Here is a 22,272-nt window from a genome sequence, read left to right as displayed (position 1 = left end):
TTTGACATATTTTTTTGAAGATTATAGATAATCATCTTGCCTATAGATACCAGTAGCTCTGGGGAAACCAAAGGTGGTCTTGCATAGTGTTAGAAGAAGTTAAAATATAGGTACTGGTCAACATATATACATATATACAATGACATTTTTCACCAGCTTTCTAAGGAAGAATCAGGCAATAGTTCAAGGGTTACAAAGAGTAAGCCTTAAAAATCTGATTGATTTTTTTTTCATGAAGCAAGTAAGAAAATAATTTAATAAATAGTTTAATGGTAATTTAAGCCAAAAATAGGTTTGTGTATCTTTTGCTTTTTTGTTAAGATCTCAGAGAATTTTACCAAGAACTGTGGATAAGCGTGGTAAATGCATTCACCAAGAATGGGATTTGAAACGGCAAACATTTACGTACATGAATAACTTTACTGAGATTTGTGCTTGACCAAGTAGGTACATGCTATTTGCCTTGCATGATGATTTGATCTTTTGCTCATATCAGAGAGCTGAGAGCTGGTCCTGGCTGGTGTCCAGCATTATTTCAAATGGTTTCCTGCAGACCTTAACTCAGATAACCTTATCTGTGATGCTTTTGCGAACAGCGTTGAACATAGTCTGAACAGCAAGTCCATTCACAAAAAATTGCACCCACAAAATAAATCTTTCAAAACTGCTTGTCAGATTGCCTTGGTACAGCACTAGCTACTTAAAGCACTGAAGAATTGTCCAGTAAATAAAAGGTACTGTTAGAAACTGCTAATAAAATTTAGAGAACCACCCAGTGACAAATTTCAAAAGACCAGTCTTTCAATAGAAATGACACTACTTGAGCACAAGTAGGAAAATTATCCAAGGAGTAGAAGATGAAAGGTTCAGAAAATCTAACTTTTTATATAGTGGCGCACTCAAATCCATTTCCTGTAGGTATAAAATGAAAATTGCTATTTAAGAATAGAGATTTCGAACAAATGGCAGAGTTGGCAGAAAGAACTGCAGGACCTTGGATTTTGGAGAAAATACGTTAACACGAACATACTGTGTACATATTGCCAGGAGTAAGGGGAAAAGGGCAATAAGGTAAAACATTTGTCTGAATATATGTCTCAAGACCTGCACTCAGACAATGGATTTTTTCCATCCATTATATCAGAGCGATTAGATGAGCTCAGTAAATTTACCGTTTGAAGATACTAAGGTAAAATATAACAATTTTTTTTCAGTGGAATAGCTGTTCAGATTAGAGGCATTGTAGGGTATGAAAAAAAGTGTTCAGGACGAAATATCTAAAGAGACTGGGCAACATTGTTAGGAAACAACAAATTTTCTGTTGAAGAATCTCCTTAAATTGGCCAAATGCCTTTGCAGCAGATAATGAGCTATATTTCCTGAATACATAGTCTGAGAAACTCTTAATTGCTCATAAATCCATGTACTGGAAAGTTTGGAACATTTAATGAGTTGGCAGCAGACTTCAAAGAAAAGGATTTCATATAGGCTGAGTTAGTAGAAACTAATGGACAATGGTTAAATACGAAGGACTGCAGCTGAAGTGTTGTTAGGACAAACCAACCCATATATTTTGGATATTAAATCTTTCCTTCATGGTCAAGGATATCTGTCTTCTACGATGATGAAGACTTCTACATGTAGTTTGAGGCATGAACTTCAAACAATAATACATACCTTGCCTTATTGCAAAAGGATCTTGGACTGTTCATTTTCCTCAGAGGTGTCTTTAGTTGCTTGGAACAGAGGGAGTCACATAAAGGACAATGACACCATATACCTTATTGCTGTAAGCTGGTTTTGTTTCTCTGCTCTCCGAGGAGGCCTGACTTGTTCATGCAGACAGTCACATAGAAAAATCTGTCTTTTGCAGGCTTGCATCTTGCATCTGTGTTTTAGAAATGCCTATAATGATTGAGATCCTTGTTGCAAGTCTCAGTACCTTGTACTGATACCCCTCAGTGAACATCCAACTTTGCATCAGTTCTACAACTGGCCACCCTCTCACGTGGCACTAATGAGCAGGAAGATTCAGCAAACCCTTCACGCGCGTTGTTAACGCTGATCCTTCTTTCACGTGACTCCTTTCACCAATGACGGACAGATTGCAGCTACAGGCAACTGCAAGTTTGAGATTATTGTGGTGGGTTGACCTCGGCTGGACACCAGGTGCCCACCAAAGCTGCTCTGTCATTCCCCTCCTCAACTGGACAGGGGAGAGAAAATATAACAAAAGGCTCATAGGTTGATATAATTAGGTGATCTATGAAGTATTAAGACTTTTGGTAATTTCCAATGATATTGCCTTTTTTATCCTCATTTTGCCTTTTGCCAACTTTCAGAAGAGAAATGTCCTTGCATTTATTGTCTGTGGGCTGATCTCAGAGAAACATTTCACTAATTTGTACACTAAGCAGGGCTACTTTGATGTCTGGGCTTTTTAAATTCTGTGTATGGTCTCAGAATGAACAGTGTTCATGAGCTCTTCTTTCTTCACTGCTCAGCTAATATTCGTGAAGCTTATGTTTTGAACCTTCCATTAAGGCATTGCAGAACAAAGCTTACAAGAATCAAATCAGAGCAGCAGTAGCAGGTGCATGAATAAAAACACATATTGTGGCATCCTATATTTGCTTTGATAAAAATATTGAAAAAATATTTCCATGGACAAGTTATAGTATTTGAAATGATTCTACTAAACCACTTAACAGAGCTGACAAGTTCAAGTTTTACTGTCTTGGAAGTTATTTGGTAACGTCCTGACTAATAGACTGTGAGAAGTCCATAACATTCCGATTGTTCTTTAACTGGAATGAAACCAGTGGTTTATGAATTACTAAATAAACACAGTAAGAAGTATATCTTGTGTGTAATTTTAATTTTCTGTAGATGTTTAGAAAATAGCCGTTCTAGAAAACTCAAAACTGTCATGATAACTATCTTAGAATGATTATGTGCTGTACATACTATAAATGCAAAGTCCTGAAAATCCATTTGCCTGAATTTTTAAAAATGGATATTAATAAAGTAGTTAATTTTTGGCTTTACTACAAAGTAAAAATTCTGTCCCAAGGACTGGAAAGTATATCTGGACTGTAACAACAGAACAGATATCTGATTGTGGCTCAGCATTTCTTTTCCATTTTCCTGTGTTTGAAGGACATCCTACACCAGACCTGCTTTTAGTGCAGATTATTTCCCCTTTTGTGGAGGCACAGGTCTGCCTAAAGGGAGAAAAATCTAGAACAAAAGCTTTCCCAACTCTTCATGCTCATTATCTCCCCTTGACAGAGGAAGATGCAGTGGCCTTCCATCAGGTTTCTACTTGAATCACGGTGCCATAGAACAAGAGTACATGGTGTTTAAGGCTTTTCTCCCGGGCACAAACCAATTCGCTAGTTCGGCAGGACCTCCACAGAAACTATTCTTTTTAATCCATGGATCACAACTTGAAAAGTTATTAAAAAAATACAGCTTTTTCCAAACCATCTGCCCACAAACCTATTCAATGCTTTCCATCAGTCTAGAAGTTTTGTCACCCTTCTTGGGGGACTCTGACACAATGCGTTTACAAAGTAAAAGGTGACAAGTGCTGTGAAAGCAATGAAGATTATTAGTGATTATGGATGCTTCCTATCAAAGTTGTCCAAGATGCTGTAAGTTTTATACAGGTTTCTGCAAAAAGATAAACCTTGGAAGTTGCTGGACTGTAAAACAGCAGTACACTATGGCAAACCTTTAGAAGATAAATCTTGGCAGCCGCTGGACTGTACAATATTAAACACACTCTGACACCATTCAATCTCTGAAACTCCAGAGAAGGGTCCTGGAAGTGATTTTTTTCATGTAACAGAATGAAGAAGACTGTCTAACCTTAGAAATCCATCTGGCTTAATTTAATGTACAACTATCCTGTGTAAGTGCATGTAGGTGAGCTCCTAAAAAGACAACAATGGCAATTACTTAATTGGTTTGTATTGGTTTATATACCATAATGATAGCTCTGAAACAAAGCCTGCCAATTGCAGTTCTCAGAGTGATGACTTATCTGTAAAAAATAAGTTTCCAAAAGGGTCAATAACTTTAAGGTCAGTGTAGCTTTACCATATCCAAGCTTTTGAACACAATGAGCTTGAGCCCCCTCATTTGTGTCTACTTAAAATCAAAAGGGGCTTCCCATTTTATTTCTAAATAAAATTTCCTTTTTTTCCCTTTTTTCTCTCTTTTTTAGCATTAGTGAGAAGCTCCCATTTCCTTCTTTATCCCATCTTCTCTTCCCTGTCTGTGGTAGTTTGGCAGGTTTTAAGTTTATCCTTAAAAACCCATGCAGAAAAGAAGCCTCTCAGCTCACTGATCCAAGAGACTCCATCTACTAGGAACCCCTGAGACTCAGATTTCTCTATCCCTGCAGTGGGAGCAGCTACCTGCTTGAATTTTCTTTGCACGTTTTCACGTAGCTCCCATGCCACGGCACTGCTTGACCTCCATACTTCCTGCTCTTCTCACAGTTTCCTACTTGGCATTTTCCTCCCCTCTGTTACAGCACATTCGCCTGCACTCTGGCTCCATGTCCTCCTCTTCACGCTTGTCTGCCCCTCCGCTGCATCCCTCCTGGTCCATACATTAGTCTCACTCAATTTGCTGTCCTGTTACTGAATGCATTTTCCCTCCCCGCTGCTCCCACCATCTCTGGCATGTCCATATTCTCCTGTCCCCTGCCTGGCCCTCACAGAGTAGCTAACGGACCATTAGCTTCCCTGATGGCATCCTGTCTTCTGTCTGATTGCAAATAACAAAGACTGGCATCCATCTTCACTGGTTTACCCTCACTTTCACCCTGAAACTTTAAATGGATCTGGCAGCCAAGCTTCTGAGAACAGGCTCGGCCTGATCCTGGTGTCGATAGCAGGAGTTGGAAGACATTTTACTGACAGATGAAATTTCACAAGCTTGTAAATACAAAAAAATATTAATAGTTGTCATATCCTAAAATAATATAATAATAAAACTCCTGTATCATCTGATCTGTTCCATGATTTGAGTGAAAACATGAAGGCTGGTGAGGCTGCTGATAGGGGGTCCAACACAGCCGCTGAGATGAGGGAGGACTGAGAATGGGACTTTTCCTCTGGTATTGGTAGGACTGCTTCAGTAAAACCCTTGCAAAATGTTAATATCACTTACTGAGCTCAAACCCTAAATAAATGAACCTTGCTTGCCTCACTGGCTTTCACCTCTCCATGGAAAGTTGTCCTGTGCTTTGGAACAATTCCTGACCTTTCTGTGACAGCTGTCTGTAAAAATCTAGAAATGATGGCAACTTCATTACAATATTTCTTGCTGCACACTGTAAAAAACTAATGATGACCTAAAACTAATCACTGGACCTAATAAAACATCTTGCCTTCAATGACTTCAGAAGCTATATTTTATTTCTAAAGTTAATCTACCCTCAATGTGTGGGGAGGGAGGACAACAGACCATGTCCTCTCAGCAGAGGCGGGGAATCTCAGGCACAGTGTCCTTTTGACAGCTCTGAATAGCAATCCGTCACTTAACAGACAAATAGAGGCTGCGGTCTCTTTGCAGCTGCTCTTTTTCAATGCTGGGATGACAACTGTGCCCTCTGCAAAGACTTGCACGGAGTCAGCTTTGGAGAGGGATGGGTTTCAAACACAACTGGGCTCAAGCAGGCTGTTTGCAAGGTGCATTGAGCATTATTTCTTCTTCAACAACTGGTTCTCCAATGGCAATATAGTATTTTTATCACCCCAACTTTTGTGCAAGCGCACACCAAAATAGGATTCCTAGATAGTTGATAATAGCAAAAGGAGAATCACAACCATATAGCTATATGTCATAGGCAAAATAAGTTATAATGGCATATGCAAGACTCCATTTGAAAGCAGAAGTGCATACAACAGAGGATTACATAATGGCATCTTCTGATGTTGCTCTCTTTGATGAAAGGTTTGAAAATAGGGGCAAAGATTTGAAACAATCTGTCTAGGACAAACTGCATTAAATATATGTATTATAAAGTGAATTTGCAAGTGAGTTCTTGAGAGGCTGGGAGACATTACAGTGAGAATAACTGCAAGTTGGTTATCCAGTTCAACACTTTGATCCAATATAGTCCTTCAAAGTAGGTGAGTTGTGTTGTTAGGACTTCATTGTAAAAGATAGAGTATGATAGTCAATACCAAGTTCTCATAAAGATCAAAAGTAAAAATGCTAATTTACATTTTCTTAACTATTTCATTCTCTTACTCTTCAGTGCTTTTATTTTTCATGGTGACCTTGTTAGAGGTCTGACTTTGTCGGAACATCAGACAGTCCAAAGCATTAGGGACCATGCTTTCCCATATTTTTTTTTAAGATATTTTACTCTTATACTGTACTGCAGAGCTTTCTAAAATGGTGGGATTATACTTCCAGATATGTACTTCATTATTTCTTATGTTGGACATCTCTTCTTTGAGTAAAGTTGAAATGGTTTTATTCCATCATAGAGTGGATTTAACAAAACTTTAATATTAACAATTAACCACTAGACTTGCTCGTTAAGAAAAATGAGCCCGGAAATAGTTTATGATAATTAAAATAACCCAAGAACTCTCCCTTAGTAAATTATTTCCTGCTCTATTTTTGGTATTTATACCGATAGAGGAGAACATAGTAGCCATGTAATTGTTTCCTATTGATAGGTACAGTTGAGTAGCTCTCAGTTACTCACCCTGTGGCCTTGCAGAAGTCATTTGGCAGTTCTATAGATTTTTAAGCCATCAAGGACCATTAGATCATCTTGTCTGATCTTTCTGCATAAAACAGGTCAGAGAATTTCATCTAGTTACTCCCATATTGAGTAGAGCAACTGGTACCTGACCAAAGCTTGTCATTATGTCACACAGTTTACCTATTTTTTTTTTAAATTGGGGATATAGCTTCCTATTTAGTACCTGAGCTGTGAAAGTTCATTAATGTTTCCGAATACTCTGAGATACTGTGTTTTAATGTGCTATAAAAGTGAACAGTAGAAATATTTCCAATGATGACCTAAACAGAATTTTTTAATCAATGTGATGAATTGGATCAGATATTGGGACAAATTAATCAGTGGTGTCTCTAGCAGGAAGGGGTTTTGCCAATTCAATCCAAGATTTTTTGTTATAATAGTTGATGATAATTTGAAGAAGAAAAGATATACAGTACAAAGTGACATGTTTTTAAAAAAAAAAAGTTAAACAGAAAGAAACTTTAAATATTTAATGTCATTAAATCTAATTAATGAGATTTTCTTAGGTTTCAGATTAGAAATTTGCAGAGCTTCTCGTTTTTTTTGGTCTTCATTAGTCCATGTATGTGTTATTAATTATTTGGTTATATTAGTGGTGTGAATGTAACACTAAATTCCTTTTACTAAACATCACTGGGACAACGTGGTGATGCTTGTCCTGCTCCACGGGCCTGCCAAAGAGCCTCCCTTGGAAGGGGTTCAGCTGAGCAGGAGCTATTGCCCAGCCTGCCCAGGCTGCCAAGTGCTTGCTGGCTGCGTGTCTGCTCTGTCACCTTTGCCTTGGCATCAGGCAAAAATAACTTCCACACAGAGGATGGGAACCCTCTCAGATCATCCCTAATGAGAGAACAGGAGTAGATAATCAAAGACGTGTTTTCCATCTTCAGTGAACGTGATTTCAGTATGATTTAACCAGGCTTTCTATCAATTGCTTTCAGGATACTTACAGGGGTAGCAAAGTTTTAGAAAATATACTTGATTTCACTGGTTTATATTTGTCTTGCCCTTTTAGTAGCATTGTCTTTCAATGTGCTATGCTGAGCAGTATTGCCCTGACTACTGAGTTTTCTCTGGATACTCCTGATTTTTGAAGAAGTTCCTCTTTAAGCAGCTGTTGGGAAGTTTCTTGATGGTCAAAATTTCAATTTGCAACAAATCTCCTTCAGAAAAGGATGTAGTCAAGGCCATTCTGGTCTATTATTTATACTGTTTCTTAATATTTACCCACAGTCTATGTGTATTTAGTATATTTGAAAAACACACAGAGATGTATTTGCTGAACAAACAGTAACCGCTATGCCAAAGTTACATTTGGAGTGGGCAGAGTAAAACTTTTAAGAATGGTAGTACCTGCGTGGAGTAAACTGCTACACAGGGGACACTAAAACCAATTATAATTATAATATTTTACATCTCTCTGCCCAATCCACACTTTCTTTTTTAAATAAATTTTGTTTACAATCTCGGTTTTGGTTAGAAATATTAGAATTCAAGTTTTGGGGTTTTTAACCTCTGAACAGTTAATACAACAACAGAAATAAACACTTTTAAATTTTTAAGGATTAGAAGGAAGTTGACTAGGTTTACAGAGGCTGTAATATAAGCTTTTGGGATCCAGTAAAACAACTGGCACTTTTGAAAGCATCTTTTGCATGATCTGCTCCTCTGACCAGCTCGATTCTGATTTCCTTTGCAAGCAGCGATTATTAACTTACTGTCCTGAAGTTATCGCTTCATTTCTTCCTTGGTTTCTGAAAAGCTACATCATTAGTCCATTGTTTGCTGCAAAACTGGGGAGGAGGAGGCAACCAGCCGGGCTGTTGGGACTGAGAGATAACCCTGTGGGAAGAGAGTCTCAGGGAGGAGACAGACAGAGCGGGGAAAATATCTCAACATGTGAGGCAGAGAGCTGTGAAGCACCAAGCTACTGTTGGTGGACAAGTCCTCTTTCATACAAAAAAAATTGAAGCTGAGGGAAGAGAGGCCTTCTAGTCTTCTTACAGTGGAAGAAAAGTGACTTTTTAAAATTTTAAATTACTGTTTTGAAAGGAAAAGCAGATAGCACAATCACTACCATGCCTTGAAAGATGCGACTGAATTTAGCATAACTGGCAAGTAATCCAAGAGGTGCTGCTATTCTTGCTGCAGGACTCGTAGCTGCTCACATACACTTAACAAGCATTTGATCATTTTTTTGAAAAACTACATGAAAAGACTTTGAAAAGACTTCGGTGATAAACAGTGTAGTTACTTATCCACTCTCTTAGAACCAGCAGAATAGAAACCAAGGAAATGGATAGTTCAGGGTCCTTGCAAATCTTGATGTTTCCTGGTATGCAACCCCCCTGTGTTCTTCTTACCAAGAACAAGAAAATATATATTTCATCACAACTGCCTTAACTCTGACCTGTGCATTGTGGCTTTTATGTATTATTTGTATTATATTGATTTAGAGTAGAATTCATCTTCATGACATTTAGCCATCTAAAGTTAGGAGTTTCATCTAAGCTATTTGTCCATGTTCTTCTTATAGTAAATGGAGAAAGATAGGTTCCTCTAAAAGGCAATTCATCCATTTTTAAGATAGGTGTCTTGGATAGACTGGATGAATTGCTCTCCATCACAGTCTTTCTCCATTGTTTGTAGAGGGACTTAAGTAACTAGCTTAGGTTAAGCGCTCAACTTTCAGATGGCTGGAAATTAGATGAGATTAACGTCTCCCAAACATTTTCTTTTAAGGGATGCGTTTAACTGAGAAAGATCTGGTAGTCAATTTGTCATGTGTTATTTTGCTAAAATTTGATAAGTGATATTCCTTTGGAATCATATACCTGGCATTTAATGAATAACCATAATATCAAATAATAGTAAAATTACATATGGTTGATCAATACAGAATATTAATGTGCACATAAATAATTTTCATGTTCTCTTTCAAAGGTATGCATTCATTTAGACTGCTGGTGGAAAACAAAGCTTGTTTTTTTCTGAAGTGCCAATCATGAAGAATTCCTTTTGAAATATTAGAGAGCTGCAAGAACTAAGACTAAGTACTTCTGAAAAATCAGGCTGATAATATTGATTTAGGGTCAGAATAGAGGAGGAGTTGTAGTATGTTTGTTTCTATTTGATAGGAGTTGTATGTTCAGATTTTATTATGTGGGAGTGTGAGATTTTTAATGCTCTCAACCATTAATTTCTTTAAGTGTCTGGCTTTGGAAATGATGCAATAGATACCAACACTATTGTCTCTTAGCAACATCAATTAGTATTTGAAACAAAGGACGGTTTGCAAGTTTGGGCTTTTTCCCATGTTTTTACATAATCTTGTTCATGTGTGTGTGTCTGTGGACATGTTAGTGAATGAATCAGTTATTAACTGTTTTTCAAATGGGAGAGACAAGTCATCAACTTATTAAATTGCAGGAATGCATAGTGCAGGGCAAGTGAGGAATGCCTCTTCTGGAGTCCTGCCTCTTTCACCGAGCACCTGACAAGATACACACATCCCCTGGGTGGCTAAGTTAGCCATGCATGCGTGCATATCACAGCATGCTTTCCTTCCAAATGCTGGTAGAAATGGCTAAAAAGTCACTATAGATTACTAGTCAGACCTGGCAGTAGGGTAGGCAGCAAGTTGCTACCACACCTACTCCTTTCGTGTCAACAAACTGCCCTCTGACCTGGAAGAATAGGTCTGGAGTGAGAAATTATTTGCCCTAGATCCAAACTGGTTCTATGACCTGTTCAATTAAAACCAAGTTTGAATGGTTTTAAGTACCTTCAACTCAATGTTTGCACTGGTTTAATTAATCAACTCTTCCACAAGTTGTAATATTTTCAATGCCAAGCCTGTACATGTTACTTATGGAAGTACAAGGTTCCTACTGACTGATAGGAAGATTTCACAAATAAAAAAATAATTTTGATTTCTTTTGTTTTCCCTCGCTAATTACAGCTATATCCTCTGACCGTACTTTGTGTAATATCTCTCCCGTCTCTTAAGTTTGGCACTTGCGTATTCAAAAATAAATCACATTCTTCCTTCACAAGAGCTTGGTATGAATAAATTTGCATTCAGAATGAGCTGGTGGGGACAGAAAAGTGAGTCTGGCATTGTAATGACAAAACTGTATTACTTATATTCATTTCATGACACTTCATGTTGTTATAACCACATCAGGCCTTAATACCACTCAGTTTACAACAGCCATGGAAGATTATGCAAATTCCCCCTCATGCCTTGCCTTACCTTTCCCCTCCTGTGCCCTCTGCTGAACCAGCACTTTTTGGGAAAAAATTGGAGAAAACCTGTGTTCACGTCACCATGGATGATCTCTGACACTTGGCTCTGTTTACACGAGTCACACTTTTCTGGTGCAGAGTACCTGACAGAGCAAACAAGCAGAAGCTGCTTCCAAAGAGCACATCTAGAAGACCTCATGGCTAATAATATGGTGTAGTGCCATAGTTTCCCACAAGTGAGACACCATAGCAATAAATCACCAACAGGTCTTTTTCTGCATTTATGGTGCTGCCTTTTGCCATTTAAATCCTTTCCGTTCAAAAGGCAGAAGCAGTCATTTAATATAATAAGAAAATACTGATTTAAGATGTTTTTTCCTGTAAATGTGAGAGAAAACTCCTTCAAAAGCAAAAACCTAAAGCCGACCATTACTTGCTCTGAAGCCCCAGTAAGGAAACCTGCTGTTCTAATAAATGAGGATCCACAAATCCTTGGATTGATTGCATATTCATATTTTGTATACTCGCAGTTTAATTCCTACAGGGAACCTGTAGGAAATAACTTAAAAAAAATCCCTAAAAATACATTATTTAATCCTCAAACTGGCACGTATTTATCACTAGTGAATTGAAAGGAGAGAAATAATGATAAATTACCAGAGGAATATGCATTTCTATGTTAATATTTATACATTTATTTTCTTGGAAGTGAATGCAGCAAATATACAGCTATAACATCCTAGTGAAAATATATGATAGCTACAGATAGATAAGTAGATATCCACAAAGTGGACATTGTAAGAATCACGCACAGGTGTAACAAGAATTCGTAAGGAGAAGAACCAAACAATTTGCTAAGAGTGCTGCAGCCACGAGAAGAAACCTTTAAGATCAGAACCTGTTTTAATCATAACAGAAATATCATTTGTTCTTAGTCTGATCCATACAAGGGTTTCTGGTGTGCTGCAAATATGTTTCCATGTTTTGCCTTCTCAAGGGATGACTTTTGTCCCCGGGCTGGTTAGAGGCATCCATAGGGAACATGAGTGAGGGTCTTTTTCATGGTGGTGGGACCGACTTGCTGCTGGTGGAACTGGAAGGCTGACCGTGGCAATGGCAATCCAAGGTACACCTCAACACAGTCTAATTCCCCTCAGATTTTGTAGGCCCTAGCTGTGTGCTGAGGCTAAGGGTTGTCAGAGCCAAGCAGAGTGACAGACAGACCACCTGGAAGAGTTGCATGGTTGCTTGCACATGAGTTCAGTCTCTGCAGACCCACTTTAGCAGGAATCAGAAACCTCCTGTTGCCTATTCTGTGAAGGAGGAGGTGATAAGCTGCAGACTTCTTATGAACCTCAGCTGCTGTGACAGGTGACTGGGACAGGAAAGCATTTGCCAGTGTTGCCCCTGCCCCATGCAACAGCTCGTGTCTGATGCCAATGGGTGCCCGATTCTGGTCTCTGCAAGACGCGTCTGTCTGCACAGTGTTTCTAGGAGCTCAGTGTCTGGAAATACGAGATGACACCACCCAAAGCAAGAAGATAGCAGAGCCGGCAGTTACCACGTTAAACAAAAATACCAGATAAACAGGTTTATGAAATGGCAGTTCTCAGTGTCATATGTCATGTGATTCAGCTTTGTGCATGGTTATCAACCCAGAGACCTCTGCATATGAACTATGATATCCAGTCCTCAGGATTGATGACAATTAGAGAGAGGAAGGACAAGGGGACATTAAAGGGAAGAAGTTTTATCCAGTAGGCCCTGACACAATGTACTTAATCCTTTTCAAATCTCATAACTCTCTGAAATCAACAACAGCTGGGCAAGAACTTTCCCATTTGTGAATGAAGATTCGAGTGCAGTGAAGTTTTAAGTTGTCTGTAGTTTCCCTCTGGATCTGATGCTAGTTTTATTTACTGGAGCTGTTTAAATCTTGACTAAAGACTTTGAAATAATCTGAAGGAAATAACTGGGTGTTTGAAGGCAAATGCCTATGATGACCTAACAGACTTTTTTTTTTTTCTTTTTGTTTTCATCACTAGCTTGTTCTGTGATTCTGTCAGTGTTTTAAATGAGATTTCCAAGTGCGAGTGAAATAGCTTCATGTTAGGAGGTTATTTTTATAGCTCACTGCATCCAAACTTCATGAAAAATATGCAAATCACCTTCATTATAACCATATCTTGTCGCAACATGCAGCATACATAGTGCCAAAAATGAATGCATTCATGGCATCTTTTGGGTCCTAAGATCCAATTATGTCTTTTGTTGTTCCTTTTTGGCTTTCTGTGTCAGCTGCATGTTCTGTAAAGTTACTGATTACTGACCTGTTGGCAACTTTACAAATCAGCTTTGAAATGCAAGCTGCCAGTAGCTCTTGAGTACCCCAGTCCCAGGTTACCAAGGCCATGAAATGCTGCGTTGAATTTTTAATCTGTTTTCCCTCTGCTTCTGCCTAGCTTTTTCCAGGTTAAGGTCAATTTTGAAACCAGCTGAATTCTTTAATAATCACTGTCTTTGCAGTCCTCACTGGGTTCAAAAGGAAGAACAATTTTTTTGTAGCATTAATATTAATTTTTTTACTGTGGGGGCTTATTACAGCAGCATATTTTCTTTTTAAGTATTCATTGCTAGATCACAAAGTGCACTACAGTCTAGCCAAAGTATTGCCTCATGAAGATATGAGTGAACTGCCGCTAACCCGAAATTTCGCTGCCCCCACTTTTGAAATGAAGCAAGTCTGCTACTGTAACCCATTCTACATTTTTCCCTGCAGCCGTGCTACTCAGAGGAGAAAGCTTACCACCTCAGATACATGTCCTTTGGCTCACCTTTCTCAATGTGACAACTATAGTTTGTTTAGTAATTCTACCATCAAGCTTTGATCTCTGTTTTAAAAAGTTGTAGCTTTTAGGCTAAGTAGTCAACACTAGAATAAGTCTTAATTAAAGTGCTGGAAATTCAGACCTAAATGTGAAACAAAACAGCCATCTTTATTTCCTCTTCGGTTTTCTCCCATAAACATTTATCATTTAGGAATTTGCTTCAGTTTAGTGAGTAGGTGCTTATTTGATTGCAGCAGTGAATAATCCATGAATGCTTTATTTTCAAAGATCCTAGTGATGGTTTATTCTACTACATATCCTAGAAGTTATGTTTATTTACAAGTTCCTATGACATGGTGACATACCTAATCAGATAGTTATCCCCTTTTTTTCACCACAGTTCTTTGGAATCTCAGAATAATGTGATTTTTTACCCTGGAGTGAAAACACAGTTATAACTGTCCTTAACTACCAAGGGGAGCAGGTCAGTGAGAGGTATTGTGGTAGCATTTCTGGTTCAATAATCAATAACTTATTATCAAAAGATGCTGATAATTTGTTGTCTCTTGAGCATGTTAATTTTTGAGGCTACAGTCAGAGTGACTGGGTTTTCCAGCCACTGGTAGTTCTACTGTGTGTAAGTGAATTCTTTGTGGTTTTTTTTAAGTTGTTGGCCCCCATACCGCTATGAATCTCTACGCAATTAGTGCCAGGATAGTTACTCAGGCCATGTGGATTCTGGAACCCCCTGAAGCTGCATATACTTATAGCTGGAAACAACGCTTTGTACTGAATAAGTAGAGGCACCTTATAGCAAGATTTGGTGAAGGTGTTATTCCGCACATACCTCAAAACAATCAGAAAACTTGAGAGAGCCCAGGCAAAAACTTATCCATGATGCACAGTGAATATTGAAAAATAACTGGTGATTCATGGATAACCTGCAAATGCAGAACCTAAACCATCAGCCACAAAATTAACAAACAGTTCTGTCATCTCTAGAGCCTGGTTTCTAGTGACTTGGTGTAATACCAGTTCTTGTCTCTTTTTCAGCTCTGGTCAAAGTTCTCCTGTGACTGGGGTTTAATAAGCAGCCCTTCCTCACACTGTTTCTCAGAGGAGTTGATTGTTTTGCTGCTTCCTTCTGTATGAGTGATGAGGAAGAAATAATTTGGTCAGTCTCTTCTATCTGGTGGCCAGTTTACTCTCTTAGTCATATAGAAGCTTAATAATAATTGAGAATGCTTTAGTTCTATCCTTTTGAACTGTTACAGAAAGCTTATTCCCTTATAAACCCAGATGTAAAAGTTACTCTACAAGTGGCATTCATTTAAAATGTTTTAAGGAATATAATTATGTGTAAAATGATGTCTTAACCAATACCGAATATGTGTGAGGCCTTTCAAACAGAACCAATCTAAAACCATGAGAAGAGGATGCCCTATATTGTACCTCTGTCAAAAAAACCCAGCTCCTGTAAAGCAGAAGACCACAGCAGACTCCTTTCTAAAGGTAACAAAAGGGTCAATATGCAGACCTGACCCACTTCTGAGGGAAGTGCTCAAGGTTAAAGGCATAAAAAGCTTACTGGCCTGCTTGAAGCCTGAAACCATTCAGGGACATGGTTTACATGGTTTAGTGCTAGTGCTTGTAGTTGGACTTGATGATCCCGAGGGTATCTTCCAATCGAAATGGTTCTATGATAATGATTCTATCTCCTGCCTTCTGGGAGATTCCTGTTGTTGTGTTCCACTTTTAACAAAGGCGGATTTTAACCATCTCCACAGAGAAGATGAAGATCATCCAAGCAGGTCCCAAACTGTTCAGAGTTTTATGGATACAGGAATCCATGGTGCTAAGTCTCTCTTAATTCAAAATATGAGAGCTCATGGATCCTTTATAGATTTCCTGTGAGCAGGCTGCAGTGGCTGTGTAATTATTGGTCTCTTAGATTGCTTGGGACTTACTTTAACACACAAGAGAAAAGCTTTCAGTGGGAAAGCTCAAAGAGGGGCAGTGAAGCTGATGAAGGGTCTGGAGCACAGGTCTTACAAGGAGCATCTGGGGGAACTGGGGCTGTTTAGCCTGGAGAAGAGGAGGCTGAGGGGAGACCTTATTGGTCTTTACAACTACCTGAAAGGAGGTTGTAGCATGGAGGGTGTTTGTCTCTTCTCCCAGGTAACATGCGATAGCACAAGGGGAAATGGCCTCAAGTTACCCCAGGGGAGGTTTAGATTGGATATTAGGAAAAATTTCTTCCCAGAAGGGGTTGTCAGGCATTAGAACAGTCTGCCCAGGGAAATGGTGGAGTCATCATCCCTGGAGGTCACACAGATGAAGTTCTTAGGGACATGGTTTCAAGGTGGATTTGACAGTGCTAGGTTAATGGTTGGACTCAATGATCTTAAAGGTTTTTTCCAACCAAAATTATTCTATGATTCTGGTGTTATTTCTAATAATTTTATTGGACATATTTTAATAAATACAGTTCAGCACACCTTACTGACAGAGAACCAGAGTTACATTGTTTACATGCGTCCAGAAAAACAGAACAACATTAGAGAAAGCAATTATTCAAGGGTTTATGGAAGGAAGGAAGGAAGGAAGGAAGGAAGGAAGGAAGGAAGGAAGGAAGGAAGGAAGGAAGGAAGGAAGGAAGGAAGGAGGAGATTATAAGACTGAGGAGAGCACTGATAGAGGACAAAGAGTGGATGAAACTGAGACTAAACAAGAAGAGCAGTAAATAAGCAATTTGAGGCAACTTCATTTTGCCAAATAACTCTTGAACCAAAGATAGTGGCTGATGAGTAATAATAATAGTTATTTGGTTTAGGTAGGACTGATAATGTGATAATTGATGGGCAAGAACTTCTCACCAGAGATTATCCCATCATGCAAGAGTTTTTACATTTTTAACTTGTTTTTCTTCGTCATCACTTTGGGCTAATCATAGGAAAAACTAGTCATAGTATCATGGTTTTCATTGACTAGGTTGATAAGTGACCTGTAAAGATGAACAATACCCCAGGAACTTAAATTTCAGTACAATCCACACCACTACCCACACAGTGCATAACTGCATATAGAATGCATATGAGAATAATGAGCTTTTCCAAAAACAAACTAAAGATCTCTATCTTGCTAATACAAAAAGAAAAAGCAGTGCATGAAGAAAGCTTTGGAACCTTTGGTGACTATCACTCTGACATGTTTTAGCTGAAAACCATGACAGTTATGAGGAAGTCACACAAGCTGAAGTGTGATATTAGGGCACTGCAAGGACTGGTATTTCTCATGAGTAATGACATGCTTCGTTACACACCAATGCAATGCCAGGCTGCCATACCACTTAGAGGAATATCTTCAGAAGCAAAACAGCCACCTTATAGCCCAGTGAACTTCAGACACAACATTTCTAGTCGGTCCCACAAAGAGGAACGCCACAGGGAAGGGCTGAGGCGGTTGCTCTACAGCCCTGCTGAGAGAGAAGATCCTACCATGTCCTCTTGCTGTCGATGCCGTGTAGGCAGGGGAAGGTTTAGACATGAAAACATGCAGCAGGAAGCTTGGGGATGCAATAAACTTCTTATTCTACTTTCTAATACTGTAAGAGCAAATTGGGAACGATTGTTCCTAACGTAACAGTGACGAGGGATAAAAAGCTGAGTTTGAAGCTTGCTACTGCTTGCTACCCTGCACTCTGGAGTCTGCATAGAACCAAAAACTCAGCTGGTTTTTTGTTTCCTGGCATTATTTTTTCAGTTGTGTATGAAGCAATGAAAAGACATCTCAAGAAAACCTGTCTCTTTGCTCAGTAGACTTCCTGCTGTTCGGTGCGCAGCTACTCACATAAGGTATGTATTTGCACACAGCTTTTTCCTTGCTTTGCCTGTGACTAACCAGAGAGAGATGAACTCCAAAGAGACTCGTTAAACCTATGAAAGCTGCCACAGTTTGTCACATGTGGCTCTGCACACGCAAGCAGAGCATTGCTTTTATAGTATACTGCAAGTCTGCCTTTCTGCAACAATTGTAACTTATGTCACTGCTTTAGTCTCAAGAGAAGCTGCTATTAAATGGTAGATGGTAGTTTAATATTAATAATTGTCTTAACTTCATACATCTACAGGTTTTCATCTAGTAAAAGGGAGCTATTCATTTTTCCTCATAAAAACAACATTTCTCTGAGGGGAATTTAACAGCTGTAAGGGGGGTGATGGCAGGTGCAGCATAATGAAAGCAAGACACTTTGAACTGTCAGTGGCTCTCTAACCGCTCTTTGTATTACCCTGGCAGAGGTGTGCCTGCTCCAGTTCAAAACAGCTGCTCTCTCACAAGTGTACTCCTGGCTCCCATTCACCGCCCTTGCAAGGAAAAGCAGGGCTGCGGAAGGAGAAAAAATGCACAAAAAAATATCTGGACCAGGTGAAAAACATCTGCCCGCACATGGGTATGGTTTAGAGCAGTCAAGAGAGCCCATAATGTTTTATAGAACTTGCATATTGTCATTTTTAAGGGGGAAGACTCAGAAAATGAAGATTCATTAAAGCTGTAGCACTGGATGGCAGGCAAATGCGTCTTTCATCATCCAGGACACCACTGCAGGGAGCGCTGCTCTTCTGCAGGGTTCTCTGTTTTTCTCCAGTTAGTTTTAAATTGGTGCTAGGCGTTCTGCCACTTCTCTAGGAAAATATATTAATAGCTCTTAGCAGTAAGAGATGTTTCTTGATAGCTAAACTACAGATAACCTTTCTCTTATTTTATTTCATTATAATTATGTTCCTGTTTTTTAAAAGCATTAAGATTTTCTCTTTGCTCTTTTTTTTCAGATTCTTCACCTTCTTGCCATCTGTATGACACAGGCTTATCTATTTTCATCTTTCTCCACATATTAATCTTTTGACCATTTAATAAATTTTGTGCCTTTTTTTTCCTTCATAATTCCCTCATCTCTGTCCATATCCTTCTGGCTGAGACTCTCAGAACTCTCTGCAGCATTAATAAAGAATGCATGATGCTGTAGTAAAAAGGTTTCTTGGCATAGGTTTGGGATGACCTGCAAAACTTTTCTAGTAAAGTCATAAAGCAAGCTAGGCAGCTCACCTGAAATTATTATTAAACCTTCATGTGAAGGTTGCAAGATATATAATTTCAAGACCAGTGCAGAGCTGTTTTTTCTGATTCTGCTTCGAGTTTTTCTTCCTTTCATTTTTAATTTCTCTTACTCATTCAGCAGACCTTTTTCCAGGAGATTTTCGTATCTTTTGATACTGCTTATGGAAGCCCTTCTGTTCTGCCATGTTCTTTTTTATACATGTGACTCCACATCAAATGGGACTGCCTTTCCTGAGACAGTTGCTGGAGCTTCTGGACCACAGTCAGAAGAAACGGGAACTGTTGAAGACAAAACTATAACCATTAAATGCAGTTGTGTGTGCAATAGTCTCATGTTGTTTCCTTCTCAGTGGCATGGGAACACCTGGGAAGATGCAATTGCTATTGCATTTTACCATAGATTAAGATTTAAAGACAGAACAAAATGTTCTCAGTGACTACACAAGGTTGTTTCAATTTCTATTGTCAAATCTCATATTTTTTAGAATAAGAGAAAAGTTAGGACCACTGATCTTTGGGAGACACATAAATAACTATTTGAAAAAACACCGCCAATACAGATTATAATCAAATTATTAGTACATCATCAGAGATCTGTTTCTCAACTATGTCTTCCAGTTGTGGATATAGTGCATTCCCATGAGATATTAACTGAGAAAGGGGCATCTGCCGTGGAGCACGCACTTTTTAATCAACTACTGATTTTTAATATCTTACAAAATAGCGTTCCACTCTTCCGATTTACCTCTTGCATTGTATGTATTGGGAAATACATATTTGACTACCTTTCATATGAAGTGACAGACCTGTACCACACAGGCTTACTTATAAGCTTTGTTCAAGACGTGGTGGCCCCAACTCAATAAAGCACTTAAGCATGTGCTTAAAATTAAATGTATGCTCGAGTATATTACTGAAAATCCACCTGCTGAAGGGCTTTCCTGAATAAAGGTGGCTTTAGGCATATGACTGAGTACTCTGCTGAACTGCAGCTTGTGAGTCCTATTATACTGAGAATTGAATGGAGTCACTCAAAGTGTATAAAATTAAGCATGTTTGTGACATGTTTATGATTTTGCAGGATCAGGACTTAATTCATATCTTGGAGCACATATTCACATGAGGAGCTCTTTATTAATGAAAGGAATCAGAACTGGTCTTTTTTTTAAGTGGCAGTTTTAATAAGAAAACCTTAATAACAACTGTAAACTGCAGAGTAATGATGTTAGTTCAGTTCCCTAAGGCAAGCCTTACATCACCGTGTTTGTATACAGTAAATTAGCCTACAGAGAAAAAAAAATCCAGGCCAACAAGTGGATTATAGAAATGAGTTTGGTAATGAAACTCTACACATAGATACATTTGCCAGTGAACGCAAAACATGTGTGGCTGAAACACTGCTGAAAATAAAGGTTCTTCTGGCTGCCTAGTATTTCATTGACCTTCAAAATGTTTATTTACGTAAATATGCGTTCTTATGGCTCCCTTGAAAGAGAGCTCTATTATTCGCATGCTGAAGATGCATGTTGGCATTCTTAAAAAACCTTTTCCATGACATGGGGAGAAACTTGGGAAATCAAGTCACCAGCAAAACAAGAAGACAGGTCAGAGTGAGCTGAATATCCATATTGTGTCTTAATGCATTAAAAGACTGACAGCTCTGAAATTTTAAGTTTCTATGTTAAAAATCTTGAGGTCCCAATCATACAATGACTTCTACTTACATGAAACGTGCAGCAGGACCTGGACCTGAAATAATACGGTGCACATTTAGATCAATCATCAAGTTGTATCAACCTTCACCTCTTTGTCTAACTTCAAGGTGGATTTAAGCTGTTCTTGCTTGATACAAAATTCAGTGAAACTAGCAGAGGAGAGGAAATTTAGATAAAATTTTTGGTTTATGGGCAACTTACATACTGAATGAGGCTGCTCCCATCACCAGCCCCATGCTTTGACTCGAATACCTGTGCTGCCCTGGCTTGTTTTCTAATAATTCAGTGCTCTTCTGCGAAGAACAGCAAGTACCACAAAGTGGCAAAGGTGAAGGCTCGAGGTCTGATGTAGTAGCCAACAAACGACTCAGCCAGGCTTTTAGGAAACGTCCACACAGATGAGGAAACTACGCTGCAGACTTCAGGCTTGAGGTCAAAGATGCATCATTAGAGACATCATTTCCTGATATTAGAAGCTCCAAGTCATTAGTCTTTTAATACATAACATCAATAGCGATAATGAAAAATGTGGGTAGGATGTAGAGAATCCCCTGAATCTTAATGTGCTTTCTGCCCTTGGAAGCACAATGCAGCATGTATGTCAGCTGACCTGGAAAGAAACAAAGGGTCAAATGGAGAAAATGAAGAGGAAGGCAGTGGCTAAACCTCTGATTCTTGCGTGTGGATGCAAATCGCCTCTGCTCCCAGGGTCAGCACAAGCTGCGCCTCTGGAAATGTACTGAAATGGAGCGCGAGTGGGATTTCTGCAGAACGCGTGACTGTTCTGGCTCCTGCACAGTGAGACATTTCACACTGTGCACAGCAGATGGGAGCTGGGAAGTTCAGCCCAAGCATTGAAGTTTGCATACATATGCATAAAAAAATGTATATATATATTCAGTGTATGTGTCACTAGACCCTGGCAGAGCTTCTGCTGGTGGCCTTTCACTGGGCTGTGTCTGGGTCCTGCCATACCAGGCTCAGGTACACTTAAGCATCCCTGCATATCCCTGGCACCCTACCCAAGCATGGGTGCTCCGCCAGCAAATGGATGCTTGCAGCCAAATGACATTAAACTTGTGGGACGATTGCTGAGCCCTGTCTTTGCAGACTCTCCAGGAGTCCAAACTCAACTTTATCCAGGGCATGCATATTGTGGGCACGCAGAATTTAAAAGTGATTTGCTGTGGAGCCCCAGTTATTGAAAGCAGGTGGAAATATAGACTTTAACGGGGTTAAAAAAATCAGTTACTTTTTAATATTTTATCACCAGAGGTAGCTGTGAATAACAACAACACAATAAACCCCCATACAACTTTTTCTCTTCAGTTTCTTCTCTGCTTTTAAAAGTTCTCAACAGGGTATGTGGATGAGCTTTCCAGTGAGATGTGGATCCTCCTCCTGTCTTGGGTTTTCTGAATTGAGAGAGGTTCTCCTTCTCCTCTACTCTGCCCTGGTGAGGTCACATCTGGAATATTGTGTCAGGTTCTGGGCCCCTCAGTTCAAGAAGGACAGGGAACTGCTGGAGAGAGTCCAGCGCAGGGCAACAAAGATGATTAAGGGAGTGGAGCAT

The 22,272-nt window shown here is 39.1% G+C and overlaps 1 long non-coding RNA gene across 1 annotated transcript in view; it reads left to right on the top strand.

Moving 5' to 3' along the window:
- The window catches only part of LOC139827763 (uncharacterized), a 29,307-nt gene that overhangs the window by 2,471 nt on the left and 4,564 nt on the right, over window positions 1-22,272 (top strand). The window contains exon 2 of the long non-coding RNA XR_011738690.1: window positions 17,632-17,723. This is a non-coding gene — a long non-coding RNA (uncharacterized lncRNA). The remainder of the gene's footprint in view (window positions 1-17,631; window positions 17,724-22,272) is intronic.

Source organism: Patagioenas fasciata, chromosome 3, assembly GCF_037038585.1.
Source record: "Patagioenas fasciata isolate bPatFas1 chromosome 3, bPatFas1.hap1, whole genome shotgun sequence".
Classification (NCBI taxonomy): domain Eukaryota; kingdom Metazoa; phylum Chordata; class Aves; order Columbiformes; family Columbidae; genus Patagioenas; species Patagioenas fasciata.
This window is presented reverse-complemented; position numbering and strand designations above follow the sequence as displayed.